The sequence below is a fragment of the Platalea leucorodia genome, assembly GCF_965183815.1.
Source record: "Platalea leucorodia genome assembly, chromosome: 5".
NCBI lineage: Eukaryota > Metazoa > Chordata > Aves > Pelecaniformes > Threskiornithidae > Platalea > Platalea leucorodia.
Genome location: NC_138827.1, coordinates 58,353,282 through 58,366,499, shown reverse-complemented (window position 1 = coordinate 58,366,499; position 13,218 = coordinate 58,353,282).

Genomic DNA, 13,218 nt, shown 5'->3' with positions numbered 1-13,218 from the left:
GGGTAAGGAAGCCAAGCAGCTGGGATCCCTTTCTAGGGAAGGGGGCATTGACAAACCAATTGGAAAAGGGGCACAAGCCCTCAGCCCCTGGAGGCAATTACTGTCAGGCATGAAGAAAAGGTACCCCTGCAAGGAAGGTTATATATCACCCAGGCAAGTGGACCACCATGGAGAGAAGTATCCAGTACCTGAGGGAATTAGCCATGCTGGAGGTGATTTATAATGACCTGAACAACAAGCAGTTATCCAAAGATCCAGATGAAGTCAGGTGCACACAATCCATGTGGAGGAAGTTTGTAGGGCAATGATGACCTGGAAAGATGAAGAGGGACCAATGGTGGATGAAATGGCTGGCCAGCTCTGACAATATGAAGAAAGTCTCTCTTCCTCCCTACGGGCCTGCATCACGGCTGTGGAGAAACTGCCAGACATGCTAGCTGAGAAATTGTCCCAGGAGTTCCAGCGATTCAAAGAAGACATGTCCTACTCCTCACCTGTATGGACCAGTATCTCAGCCATTAGGAGTAAGCGTCCCTCTGTTCAAGAGAGAAGATATAGTGGACACACACCACGGGGCACCCTGTGGTTTTATCTGCATGACCACGGAGAGGACATGGGGAAGTGGGATGGAAAACCTACCTCGACCCTAGAGGCACAAGTAACGTGAGTTGCAAGGAAAAACAATTACAAAAGGTGGTTGTCCCAGGAAAATTGCTGCTCCAGTTTCCAGTGAGCAGTTCCCCAGACAGAGTAGAAGGGCTGATTTTGCTCCTGATTTTAATAAAGGGACTTCTGATTCGCATTTACAAGAAATGAGTAACGAATGCTATGACCAGAACTAGAGGGGCCCTGCCTCCAGCCAGGTGGAGGAAAGGGACAACCACGTGTACTGGACTGTGTGGATTCGATGGCCTGGCACATCAGACCCACAGGAGTATAAGGTCCCTTTTTGTTGTTATCTCAAGCCCTTCATGCCCTACATTGCGTGCCAAAAAGGTCTGTCATGGTTTAACCCGGCAGGGACCTAAACACCACACAGCCATTCGCTCACTCCACCCCCCTCCCAGTGGGATGGGGGAGAGAATCGGAAAAAAAAAGGAAAAAAAAAAAAGGAAAATTTGTGGGTTGAGATAAAGACAGTTTAATAGGACAGAAAAGGAAGATGATGATGATAATAATAATAATGATAAAAGAATATACAAAATAAGGGATGCAAAATGCAATTGCTCACCACCCGCTGAACGATGCCCTGCAAGTTCCCGAGCAGCGGTCCTCCCCTGGCTGACTCCCCCCAGTTTATATACTGAGCATGACATCACACGGTATGGAATAGCCCTTTGGCCAGCTTGAGTCAGCTGTCCTGGCTTTGCCCCGTCCCAGCTTCTCGCTGGCAGGGCGTGAGAAGCTGAAAAGGCTTGACTAGTGTAAGCGCTACTTGGCAACAACTAAAACATCAGTGTGTTATCAACATTATTCTCATCCTAAATCCAAAACACAGCACTATGCCAGCTACTAGGAAAAAAAAATTAACTCTATCCCAGTGGAAACCAGGACATCATCCTTGGAGGGATGTAAGATGTAGACGTGACGCTTAGGGACATGGTTTAGTCGTGGACTTGGCAGCGGTAGGTTAACATTTGGACTTGATGATCTTAATGGTCTTTTCCAACCTAAATGATTCTATTCTATGATGATGGTGTTCCTAAGTCTTCACTGTTAGCAATACAGGGTGTCAGTAGAGCTCCTCTCTATTTATTGCTGAACACAGGTCTTTTCTTTTTTGAAGTTGTAAATGGTAGGCCACTCTGGTGGGAAAAGACCAGTTCCTAGTCTAAAACTCTCACGGCTAGAAGCATTTAAAAAGACATCCAGGTACCCATAGGGTGCCTTTGTCGTATCTTCAAATGCTTCCAAAAAGAACCAGGCCTTGTCAGGATACATCTAGCTGGCTAGGGACAACCTAGAGTTTATCCTGGAATTTCTTAAATGACATCATTTGTTTTGTATTGAGAATGATCATGCAGCTTCCTTTACCCTGGCAAAAAACCCCAACATTCTGCATAGTGTACAGGATGCTAAGACTCCTGTGATGCAAATGCTTTCTCAGTGTTGTCACTCTCACAAGCAGAGTTCATCAAATCTTCATGGATCACAACCATATTTACTTTATTAGGGGGAATAAATGGTTATCACCAAGACTTTCAGGTAAGTCCTCCAAATTTTGATAAAAGGATATTTACAGGGCAGTTCCTGGTACAACAGTTGCCAACAACTGTAACACTGCACAATATTCTCAGGCATAACAAACGGCGAGCAGTCAGCATTCTCTAAAAGATTTCATGACCAGAACTAGAGGGGCCCTGCCTCCAGCCAGGTGGAGGAAAGGGACAACCATGTGTACTGGACTGTGTGGATTTGATGGCCTGGCACATCAGACCCACAGGAGTATAAGGCTTTAGTAGACACCGGTGCACAGTGTACCCTCATGCCATCAAGCTATAAAGGGGCAGAACCCATCTGTATTTCTGGAGTGACAGGGGGATCCCAACAGCTGACTGTTTGGAGGCCAAAGTGAGCTTAACCGGGAAGAAGTTGGCAGAAGCACCCCATTGTGACTGGCCCAGAGGCTCCATGCATTCTTGGCATAGACTACATCAGGAGAGGGTATTTCAAGGACCCAAAAGGGTACCGGTGGGCTTTTGGTATAGCTGCCTTGGAGATGGAGGAAAGTAAACAGCTGTCTACCCTGCCCAGTCTCTCGAAGGACCCTTCTGTTGTGGGGTTGCTGCGGGTCGAAGAACAACAGGTGTCAATCGCTACCACAATGGTGCACCGGTGGCAATATCGCACAGCCGAGACTCCCTGATTCCCATCCATAAGCTGATTCATCGACTGGAGAGCCAAGGAGTGATCAGCAAGACTCACCTTTTAACAGTCCTATATGGCCAGTGCGAAAGTCTAATGGAGAGTGGAGGGAGACTAACAGTAGACTATTGGAGCCTGAACGAAGTCACACCACCACTGAACACTGCCGTGCCAGACATGCTAGAACTTCAATACGAGCTGGAGCCAAAGGTAGCCAAGTGGTATGCCACAACTGACATCGCTAATGCGTTTTTCTCAATCCCTTTGGTGGCAGAGTGCAGGCCACAGTTTGCTCTCACTTGGAGGGGGGTCCAGTACACCTGGAATCGACTGCTGCAGGGGTGGAAACACAGCCCTACCATTTGCCATGGACTGATCCAGACCACATTGGAACAGGGTGAGGCTCCGGAACACCTGCAATACATTGATGACATCATTGTGTGGGGCAACACAGCAGCAGAAGTTTTTGAGAAAGGGAAGAAAATAGTCCAAATCCTTCTGGAGGCTGGCTTTGCCATAAAACAAAGTAAGGTCAAGGGACCTGCACCGGAGATCCAGTTTTTAGGAATAAAATGGCAAGATGGGCGTCATCAGATCCCAATGGATGTAATCAACAAAATCAAAGCCATGTCTCCACCAACCAGCAAAAAGGAAACACAAGCTTTCTTGGGCGTTGTGGGTTTTTGGAGAATGCCTATTCCAAATTACAGTCTCATCGCAAGCCCTCTCTATCAAGTGACCCGGAAGAAGAACGATTTCAAATGGGGCCCTGAGCAACGACAAGCCTTTGAACAAATTAAATGGGAGATAGTTCATGCAGTAGCCCTTGGGCCAGTCCAGGCAGGACAAGATGTAAAAAATGTGCTCTACACCGCAGCCGGGGAGAACAGCCCTACCTGGAGCCTCTGGCAGAAAGCACCGGGGGACACTCGAGGTCGACCCCTAGGGTTTTGGAGTCGGGGATACAGAGGATCTGAGGCCTGCTATACTCCAACTGAAAAAGCGATATTAGCACCTTATGAAGGGGTTCGACCTGCTTCAGAAGTGGCTGGTGCTGAAGCACAGCTCCTCCTGGCACCTCGACTGCCAGTGCTGGGCTGGATGTTCAAAGGGAGGGTCCCCTCTACACATCATGCAACTGATGCTACGTGGAGTAAGAGGGTCGCATTGATCACACAACGGGCTCGAATAGGAAACCCCAGTCACCCAGGAATCTTGGAAGTGATCATGGATTGGCCAGAAGGCAAAGATTTCAGAATATCACCAGAGGAGGAAGTGACATGTGCTGAGGAGGCCCCACCGTATAATGAACTACCAGAAAATCAGAAGCAATATGCCCTGATCACTGATGGGTCCTGTCATCTTGTGGGGAAGCATCGGAGGTGGAAAGCTGCTGTATGGAGTCCTGTATGACAAGTTGCAGAAACTGCTGAAGGAGAAGGTGAATTGAGTCAGTTTGCAGAGGTGAAAGCATTCCAGCTGGCGTTAGATATTGCTGAATGAGAAAAGTGGCCAATGCTCTATCTCTATACTGACTCATGGATGGTGGCAAATCCCCTGTGGGGGTGGTTACGGCAATGGAAGCAGAGCAATTGGCTGCGCAGAGGCAAACCCATCTGGGCTGCCGCGTTGTGGCAAGATATTGCTGCCTGGATGGAGAACCTAGTTGTAAAAGTACGTCACGTAGATGTTCACGTACCCAAGAGTCGGGCCACTGAAGAACATCAAAACAATCAGCAGGTGGATCAGGCTGCTAAGATTGAAGTGGCTCAGGTAGATCTGGACTGGCAACATAAGGGTGAATTATTTATAGCTCGGTGGGCCCATCACACCTCAGGCCATCAAGGAAGAGATACAACATACAGATGGGCTCGTGATCGAGAGGTGGACTTGACCATGGACACTATTGCACAGGTTATCCATGAATGCGAAATATGCACTGCAATCAAGCAAGCCAAGCGGTTCAAGCCTCTCTGGTATGGAGGATGATGGCTGAAATATAAATATGGGGAAGCCTGGCAGATTGATTATATCACACTCCCACAAACCCGCCAAGGCAAGTGCCATGTGCTTACAATGGTGGAAGCAACCATCGGATGTCTGGAAACATATCCTGTGCCCCATGCCACCGCCCGGAACACTATCCTGGGCCTTGAAAAGCAAGTCCTATGGTGACATGGCACCCCAGAAAGAACTGAGTCAGATAACGGAACTCATTTCTGAAACAACCTCATAGACGCCTGGGCCAAAGAGCATGGCATTGAGTGGGTATATCACATCCCCTATCATGCACCAGCCTCCAGGAAAATTGAACGATACAATGGACTGTTAAAGACTACACTGAGAGAAATGAGCGGTGGACTTGGCAGTGCTAGGTTAATGGTTGGACTTGATGATCTTAAGGGTCTTTTCCAATCTTAACGATTCTATGATTCTATGAACATGATAAAGTTGTCTGTGCTTTGAACAGGAGGAGGTGAACTAGACATCTACATAGGCCTGTTTCATTCTGTGATAATTATTTATGAACAACAGAGACCTGACATGAATTCGCATTCAAAAGACATTTAAATTACTGCATGAACTTTTAAGAATCTGATGATGTTCAGTTAGAATAAAATATATCAAGCAGACATTGAAGTAATATGTAAAAACCCTGTAAAAACAGAAGGGGAGTAAGAAATACTATATTTTAGAAATTCTACCTTCTTCAGTAGAGTATGAAGCCCTAAAGAAAATATATATCAAATGCAGCATGGCGATGTATGTGTAATCACTCATAGCAGGTTTCTAATCATCATATGTGACTATTATTTCTAAAAAGGAATATTTCCTACCTGAGAGAATTATGGAAACGTTAATATCTGTGATAATGAGAAGGGCATTATTGCTGTTATAGATGAAGGATGAACGTTGATTCCCATTAATCATTAGAAATAGGCTCAGAAATCAGGACATTGATAATAAAGATTATATGATCTCTTCAACTTTGGAGGATTTGCAACCCATAATTGTTCACTAAATTTACTATTGACAATTTATCACAATACTTGCACAGACAAAAAAAACTAATGAAAGATGATACAACTAAACTATCAGTTGAAGAAACACAAAAAAAGAATCTCAATTCTTTTGTACAGTTTTGGCAGTAAAAGTCTCTATAAAAAAAGTTTCTAACTCTTATGCCACCTCCTCTCACAATCATGGTATCATCCTTCCCCTTTCCTCTCTTCTTACTAATGATTTGATCATTTCTAGTGTAGGGATCCATATGGTAACATCAGTAGACTTGGAAAAATATATAGGCATTTTTTTGTTCCAGCCCAGTGATGTTTTTTAAAGCTTAAATATATATATATATGGGCTCTATGTTAATTCCCTCTGGGGAGAGTGAAAAACAGGGACTGCCTGTTAAGAGGAGAAGATAAAATCTGTACAACTAGGCATCATCTCAATTTGTTTCATTAAGGACATTCTGAGACATACAGGAATCACTGAGGTCCTGCATCCTGCCCATCTAATGTAGTGGAAATGTAAAGGCAGTGCTCCAGCTACAGAATTTGTTTCTTCTGTTGGAGCTCCTCTTGTAGCTTATGTTGCTTTCCACTCCAAGACTGTGTGCCTCTTCTGCCCTAACTACACATACAGCCATAAGATCATTTGGGTTGGAAAAGACCCTTAAGACCAAGTCTAACTGGAAATGTATCACTGCCGAGTCCACCACTAAACCATGCCCCTGAGCACTACAACTACCTGTCTTTTAAATACCTCCAGGGATGGGGGGACAACAGGGGAGATGCTTCAGACTGTATTTTTCCAAGTTTAACACCAGCAGCAGTACTTTCAAGAGTAACTCTAAAATGCTCCTCGTTTTCATTCTTTAAATGCCTATGAATCAGACTAGATCTTCAGAAGAGGTGAGGTCTACTTGATGTCAGATGTATCTGTACGTGCTCAGTACTTGTTCAGTCCAACCATGAAACTACAAATCAGAAAAGTCCCCAAATGACTTTTTAAGGGTTTTAGCCTGAACATACTAGTCTTCCATTCTATCAAGTATAGAAATTATTCTGCAATGTTTTTTCTACATCTCACCTTGCCTCCCCATCAAGAGTTTTTGATTTGGAATAAAGGGAAAAAAATTCAGCCTTTGCAGCTGTAATTCAATGGTCTTGAATATACATTTATATATACAAACTTCTCTATTAACCAGAGAAACTCTAATAATCTTGTTTGTTCTTAAAAAAGGAAAAAAGACAGCATTTTAAAATTAAAGTGTTTATGCTGGTTGTGATAACTGTTTTTGATTAGCAATGTGACATGATAATATAACTGTTAATGATTGTTAATGTGATAGATGAAAATGTCATGTGTAGCCACTATGTTTTATATACTAGTTTGTTAGCCATTGTGGTTAGGAAGTGTTTGAACAACATTCAACGTTCAAGTACATAAAATATGTTCATTATATAAAACGCATATTTTATACTGTGTTCATTAGCAATTCCCTTAGATATATGGAGTTTTTCACACTGCTTCTGCCAAGCTGTGCAACTGTATTTGAAAAGGAAAGGCCAGGACAAGCTATTTAGAATTTGTAGTTAATTGCGATGATACAGTTATATTCTTCACAACCGCTACTTACAGTTCTTTTGTGGTTTTCTCTGTCCTAAAAAATGTATACACCAGTGTTATTTTTCCTGTTTTTTCCAGGGTTTCACTGGATAGTCACGATTTTTAAGTGACCTTTCTATCGCATGCTGTAATTACAGAAGTCAAACACACCTGACTTCAAGTCTTCTGATCAAGGCTGGTGTGAAAATGTATAACACGTTCAAAAGGCCATTATGTCATTACAGAAAATGAGTAGAATTATCTGCAGACCCAGTGCTCAGGAGTGTCTCATACTCTTGATACCTTTCATATGTTCAGAATTACTAATTTTACCACATCACAATCTTGCTTGTCGCTGCACTGAACTTCTTTGATGTCCTTTCTTAGAGACAAGCAGACCAAAATTAATTAAAGACAGATGTTCTCATCATGAATATAGTATAATGAAACAAATAACAATGACTATTTGGATTCATAAAATGGCTTTCAGAGAAGAGACTCCCAAAATATCTCACTCTGTTGTACAAGATGATATTTAGACAAAAAAAAATGATGGCTATTATAAAAAATGAGTCATGTATAGGATAAAATTAAAGCTCTATTAAGCTGCAGATTTTACGGGCAGAAGGTTTGTCCAAAAGTTTCCTTTTTGTTACTTTCTATCACTTTAATAATACTGCACTTCTGAATTTCAAGTTTGAGCAGACTGAAAATCACTACAGACAGCTCAGAAGAAGCAGATACCAGGTTTCACTTATGTTTCAGAACAAAGTTTTCAATTCACCTTACTTTAAAGACTGTGATGAAAAGTGGTAAGTACATCACAAGGAGCCTTTGTTCTCAAGAGGACTAAAACACTCAGCCCACAAAAATTATGGAAGTAGAAAAAAAGAAGTGACAAAAAATTATTCTCAGTGAGATGTTCTGGACTGAAGTAAACCGTATGATAAATCCCATACATACTTCATGATGAGAACCGCAAGTTGCATAAGGCCACATACTGAGCTATCTTCATGAACTCTTGTTGCCTTGAATCTTGACTCTGACATCATATCCTAATTTATTGCCTGGCAGAAGCTCGTTCTTTACTTTAAAAATATAACCAGAGACAAGTAGTTTTGTCCCTGGTAACTCACGACTTGAACATCCATCTGCATTAGGGACATATGATCCCAAAGTGCCCTCAGTTTTCCACAATGTTGTACTTTCTCAGGATGCCATAATCACCAGATTGTAGGCTGCTCTGTGGTCATACTTTCTTCATTTTTGCCAGGAAGGTATGAAAATTTACAAAAGAAAAATCAAGGACCATTGAGCCAGACAAAGATAGCACAGATGTACAGTATTGATTAGAACACTACTTGCAAGGAGGAGACCTGAGTCCTGTTCTTTCCTCTGAAGATGGTTTACAAGCACAAGGACAAAAGTAAAACCTGCTAGCAGGAGGAGAAAAGGAAATTTACCCATAAATGTGTTATCTCCAACTACTCAGTCACCAAAGGAATGAAGAGTTTTGCCTGTACATATTTCTATTCTGAAATATGCAAATACCTCTATCAAAAATATACATCCTTCAAATTCCCCACCCTAGCAAGGCAAAATATTGTTAAGAGCAAAGTGCATGTATAGCATTTTAGGTGCTAGCAGAATCTCCTTTCCACTAACACCTGAAATACTACACACGCCAAGTTCTCCATTTACATAGCTGCAATTTAAAATTATTTTTCCCTTGAGCTTCTTATTAAATAAGAACCTAAGATTTAGTGCTATTAAATGACATTAAAACACTATTAAAACACAAAAAAATGGTATGGAGAGATATTTGATGTGGGAGAAATCGCGAGACATTTGCAATTTCCGAGTTAGGCTCCGGTCAAAATCACAATGCCAGTGAATAGAGATTTTGGGACATAACAACTTTAGGTAAAAACAGAGAGCAATTCTGTTTGTGGAGCTTTGAATTCTGTTCCAGAGACCCTTGAGGATCAGCAAGAGCTTGCAGTCCTGGCTCCTTTGGTGTGGGAGAAATCGTGTGACATTTGCAATTTTGGAGCTGGGCTTTGGGTGAAATCAGAGTGCCAGAGGACAGAGAGTGTTGGAATGTAACCACGTTAGGTAAAAGCAGAGAGCGATTCCGTTTGTGGAGATTTGAATGCAGTTCCAGGGCCACATGAAGACCAGCAGGAGCTTTCAGTGCTGGCTGGTTTGCTGAGGGAGAAATCACGAGACCTTTCCAATTTTGGTGCTGACTTGTGGTCAAAAACACAGCGCCAGAGGATAGAGAATGTTGGGACCAGCAAGAGCGTTCAGTACCGTCTCCTTTGCTGTAGGAGAAATCGTAGAATATTTGCAATTTTGGAGTTTGGCTCTGCCTGAAATCACAGCGCTGGGGAATATATTTGAGACAGGCCCATTTTAGGGAATAAAAGAGCCATTCTCTTTTTGAGGCTGTGAAAGCAGTTCTTGAGAATTTTGAGGAACAACAAGAGCTCTGAGTCCTGGCACCTTTGACCTTTAAGTATCTAGGGAAACCCATTCACAGCCCCACAAACGCTGGCGCTGTCTCTTTCGACAGCCTCCCAAAGCCCAATAGTATCTGCCTGGGACGCTGAGGACAGCTGGAGCCCGGCTCAGCAATTGCGAACGTCCACGGATTCTTCCCACACAAAAGGTGCCAGGACCAAAAGGTCTTGCTGCTCTTTGAGTATCCAGGCAAGCCCATTCAGAGCCCCACAAACGATGGCGCTGTCTCTTTCTACAGCCTCCCAAAGTCCAATACTATCTGCCTGGGCCGCTGAGCCAGAGCCGGAGCCCGGCTCAGCAATTGCCAACGGCCAGGCATTCCTCCCACACCAAAGGTGCCAGGACCAAAAGCTCTTGCTGCTCTTCGAGTATCCAGGCAAGCCCATTCACAGCCCCACAAATGCTGGCGCTGTCTCTTTCGACAGCCTCCCAAAGTCCAGTACTATCTGCCTGGGCCGCTGAGTACAGCCAGAGCCCGGCTCAGCAATTGCCAACGTCCAGGGATTCCTCCCACACCAAAGGTGCCAGGACCAAAAGGTCTTGCTGCTCTTCGAGTATCCAGGCAAGCCCATTCACAGCCCCACAAACGCTGGCGCTGTCTCTTTCTACAGCCTCCCAAAGCCCAATACTATCTGCCTGGGCCGCTGAGCCAGAGCCGGAGCCCGGCTCAGCAATTGCCAACGGCCAAGGATTCCTCCCACACCAAAGGTGCCAGGACCAAAAGCTCTTGCTGCTCTTCGAGTATCCAGGCAAGCCCATTCACAGCCCCACAAACGCTGGCGCTGTCTCTTTCTACAGCCTCCCAAAGTCCAATACTATCTGCCTGGGCCGCTGAGCCAGAGCCGGAGCCCGGCTCAGCAATTGCCAACGTCCACGGATTCTTCCCACACCAAAGGTGCCAGGACCAAAAGCTCTTGCTGCTCTTCGAGTATCCAGGCAAGCCCATTCAGAGCCCCACAAACGCTGGCGCGGTCTCTTTCTACAGCCTCCCAAAGTCCAATACTATCTGCCTGGGCCGCTGAGCCAGAGCCGGAGCCCGGCTCAGCAATTGCCAACGGCCAAGGATTCCTCCCACACCAAAGGTGCCAGGACCAAAAGCTCTTGCTGCTCTTCGAGTATCCAGGCAAGCCCATTCACAGCCCCACAAACGCTGGCACTGTCTCTTTCTGCAGCCTCCCAAAGCCCAATACTATCTGCCTGGGCCACTGAGCCAGAGCAGGAGCCCGGCTCAGCAATTGCGAACGTCCACGGATTCCTCCCACACCAAAGGAGCTACGACCGAAAGTTCTTGCTGCTCTTCGAGTATCCAGGCAAGCCCATTCACAGCCCCACAAACGCTGGCGCTGTCTCTTTCGACAGCCTCCCAAAGCCCAATACTATCTGCCTGGGCCGCTGAGCCAGAGCGGGAGCCCAGCTCAGCAATTGCCAACAGCCAAGGATTCCTCCCACACCAAAGGTGCCAGGACCAAAAGCTCTTGCTGCTCTTCGAGTATCCAGGCAAGCCCATTCACAGCCCCACAAACGCTGGCACTGTCTCTTTCTACAGCCTCCCAAAGTCCAATACTATCTGCCTGGGCCGCTGAGGACACCTGGAGCCCGGCTCAGCAATTGCGAACATCCACGGATTCTTCCCACACCAAAGGTGCCAGGACCAAAAGCTCTTGCTGCTCTTCGAGTATCCAGGCAAGCCCATTCACAGCCCCACAAACGCTGGCGCTGTCTCTTTCGACAGCCTCCCAAAGTCCAATACTGTCTGCCTGGGCCGCTGAGCCAGAGCCGGAGCCCGGCTCAGCAATTGCCAACGTCCACGGATTCCTCCCACACCAAAGGAGCCAGGACCAAAAGCTCTTGCTGCTCTTCGAATATGCAGGCAAGCCCATTCAGAGCCCCACAAACGCTGGCGCTGTCTCTTTCTACAGCCTCCCAAAGCCCAGTACTATCTGCCTGGGCCGCTGAGCCAGAGCCGGAGCCCGGCTCAGCAATTGCCAATGTCCAGGGATTCCTCCCACACCAAAGGTGCCAGGACCAAAAGGTCTTGCTGCTCTTCGAGTATCCAGGCAAACCCATTCAGAGCCCCACAAATGCTGGCGCTGTCTCTTTCTACAGCCTCCCAAAGTCCAATACTATCTGCCTGGGCCGCTGAGCCAGAGCCGGAGCCAAGCTCAGTAATTGCCAACGTCCACGGATTCCTCCCACACCAAAGGTGCCAGGACCAAAAGGTCTTGCTGCTCTTCGAGTATCCAGGCAAGCCCATTCACAGCCCCACAAACGCTGGCGCTGTCTCTTTCGACAGCCTCCCAAAGTCCAATACTATCTGCCTGGGCTGCTGAGCCAGAGCGGGAGCCCGGCTCAGCAATTGCCAACGTCCAGGGATTCCTCCCACACCAAAGGAGCTATGACTGAAAGTTCTTGCTGCTCTTCGAGTATCCAGGCAAGCCCATTCACAGCCCCACAAACGCTGGCGCTGTCTCTTTCGACAGCCTCCCAAAGCCCAATACTATCTGCCTGGGCCGCTGAGCCAGAGCGGGAGCCCAGCTCAGCAATTGCCAACAGCCAAGGATTCCTCCCACACCAAAGGTGCCAGGACCAAAAGCTCTTGCTGCTCTTCGAGTATCCAGGCAAGCCCATTCACAGCCCCACAAACGCTGGCGCTGTCTCTTTCTACAGCCTCCCAAAGTCAAATACTATCTGCCTGGGACGCTGAGGACAGCTGGAGCCCGCCTCAGCAATTGCCAACGTCCACGGATTCTTCCCACACCAAAGGTGCCAGGACCAAAAGGTCTTGCTGCTCTTCGAGTATCCAGGCAAGCCCATTCAGAGCCCCACAAACGCTGGCGCTGTCTCTTTCTACACCCTACCAAAGCCCAATAGTATCTGCCTGGGCCGCTGAGACAGAGCGAGAGCCCGGCTCAGCAATTGCGAACATCCACGGATTCTTCCCACACCAAAGGTGCCAGGACCAAAAGCTCTTGCTGTTCTTCGAATATGCAGGCAAGCCCATTCACAGCCCCACAAACGCTGGCGCTATCTCTTTCGACAGCCTCCCAAAGCCCAGTACTATCTGCCTGGGCCGCTGAGCCAGAGCCGGAGCCCGGCTCAGCAATTGCCAATGTCCAGGGATTCCTCCCACACCAAAGGTGCCAGGACCAAAAGGTCTTGCTGCTCTTCGAGTATCCAGGCAAGCCCATTCAGAGCCCCACAAATGCTGGCGCTGTC